The 2,368-nt window shown below is 49.4% G+C and overlaps 1 pseudogene; it reads right to left on the bottom strand.

Moving 5' to 3' along the window:
* Positions 1-651: 651 nt before the first annotated feature.
* Positions 652-1,129, bottom strand: LOC101567685 (annotated as a pseudogene).
* Positions 1,130-2,368: the final 1,239 nt, after the last annotated feature.

Genomic DNA, 2,368 nt, shown 5'->3' with positions numbered 1-2,368 from the left:
ATAAAATAATACAAATCATGTTTCCTGTACAAAATCTTTTCCCTTGTAAGCGCTGACTACAGCAGCCCATTAGCCGCAGTTGAGCCTCATGTCTCCCAGGCTCTTCACAGCTCCTGAGCAGGCTTGGGAGGAGCACAGCAGCCTTCCCTCCCTTCCCTAGTGGGAAGTCTTCCCTCTGAGGCTCCACCTCGGCCTGGCTACCTCAGCCTGAGGCATCTGCTAGTGGAGTCTCCCTCCTCTGTCCTCCCCCTGCTTCCCTCCTCCCCTTCCCTCTTCTTTCCACAGACATATGGTCTGCCCTCCTTAGCCTCTTCTGCTCCCTGTCCCCTCTCATGCATTCCCCTAGTAAACCACTTGTGCATCTAAGTCTCTCGTGACATTTGCTTCTCAGGGATTTGAACAGACTCAATTACAGACAAAAAAAGAGATGAAAAATGACCTTTCTCTTGTTTCCACTAGAATCTATGAGGATTAAATAAACACACAGGAAATGGTTAGAAGTCATTCAATGTGTCCTATGTCTTCAAAGTCCATATTTATTTATTTTTTACCAGAATCATATGCTGCTTATAAAAATATGTATGACTCAAAAAGAAAAAACACAGAAGGTAGAAGGCTTTTTTTTTTTTTAGTTAAATCATGACTTTATTGCTCAAGTACCTAAATTTATGCCACCAGGGCAGAGGCTGTGGATGACTCATATTTCCAGTTGGGGGGGAGGACCCGCTTGGTCTTACAGTATCTAGCCAATCGATGAATCCGGCTCTCAATAAGGATCAGGCGGAACTTGGCATCCTTATCCTTCCTGTTCCTCTCCAAATGCTTCCGAACTGCAACTGCTTTCTTAATTAAGTGGTAGAGGTCCTCAGGGAGATCTGGAGCAAGTCCTTTAGACTTAAGGATTCTCAAGATTTTATTACCCGTCACAAAACGGACTTGGGCAACACCGTGAGAGTCTCTCAGGATCACACCGATTTGCGAGGGAGTCAGGCCCTTCTTGGCCAGTTTGTAAATCTGCTCCTTCACGTCGTCAGACGTCAGCTTCAGCCATGTGGGGACACTGCGACGATACGGCAGAGCAGACTGGGACAGGCCCTTCCCGGGAGCATGCATGCGACCCATGATGGCGGCGGTCTGGAAGCAAAAGGGGTAGAAGGCTTTCAGGCAAAGGAAAAACAGGTCCGGGGAGCTGCTAGCCAAGGAAGCAGGGGTGACAGGTGGGCCACAATGGCACGGTCTAGGGCCTGTGCTGGGAAAACTCAGAATGAAGACCTTCGAATCCAACAGATGCGGAGAGCAGCGTCTTTTATCTATTTATAGCAGCTACCTCTGGGAAATGAGGCCGCCAGGGCATTCACCCTTTGGGGCGGGTCCACTCCGGGGGAGACACTAGAGGCACACACCATAGACCTCCAGGGAAACAGAGAGAGAGCACTATTTCTGAATAGCCACGCAGGGTCACAGGGTTGCTTCTCTCCCTTTGTGCTCTCAAGAAATCTGTCTGTCTCTCTGAAGAAAAGACTTGTTCTTCCCATATGTGCTTGTTCTTTCCTTCAACTTGAAAGAGGCAGCGAGGGGACTACTCCTTTGTTAGCTTTATGTGCCTATCAATGCCTCCATCTTCATCTGCCTTTTATTACTATAATTCTCAGGTACAGAATCTTAGAGGCTGAAAGAAGAACATTTCCCCTCCCCATCAAGGGCTTGCCAGCCTCTCTCAGACTCTCCAGCGCCCCCCTCCAGTGGAGGCACTGCCCTTCCAGTTGCTGTGAGCCCTGAGCGGTGTTCCCATGGCTCCTCAGTGAGAAGACCTAGTTGTGACTAGGTGTGGGGACAGCCCTGATGCCACCCTGTCAAAGCCACCTGAGCATACGGTGCTGGGCTACTGTCCAGGATTCCTATCCAGGAAGAAAGATAGCCAAGTCAGGTTGCTGTTCCGTGAAAGAGATTCTATTACAGAGAGCGAAGTTAGGCACAAGTATTGTAGGAAGTCAGACATGGGCAGGCCCTGGGAGAAGCCAGTGCAGAAGAGAAGGCTGTACTACAGCTGGTGGCGGAGGCCCACCCTGGAAGGCCAGGCCTCAAGCCAAAGATGGACTGAGGACACCTACATGCTTCCCAGCGATAAACGACAACGAGGGACATTCGAAACAAGCATCGGAATCGTTCTTACCACGCACTCTCGCCACACGGCCTGCTTCCTCTTGGATCAACACTGCCTAAGCTATTATACTTGTAATCTTATGGGCCACCCATAGTTTTGCCTCACCTTGTACCCACCTCCTGATCTTTTTCTATAAAACTTTCTTTGAGAAGTGGACTCAAGACAAACGACTTTCCAGGTCCCCTCCTGTTTCTCTTAGGTAAG

This window comes from Octodon degus, unplaced genomic scaffold (genome assembly GCF_000260255.1).
Source record: "Octodon degus isolate 3935 unplaced genomic scaffold, OctDeg1.0 scaffold00012, whole genome shotgun sequence".
NCBI classification, from domain to species: Eukaryota; Metazoa; Chordata; class Mammalia; order Rodentia; family Octodontidae; genus Octodon; species Octodon degus.
Note: the sequence above shows the minus strand (reverse complement) of the source record. Positions and strands in the feature narration are given on the sequence as shown.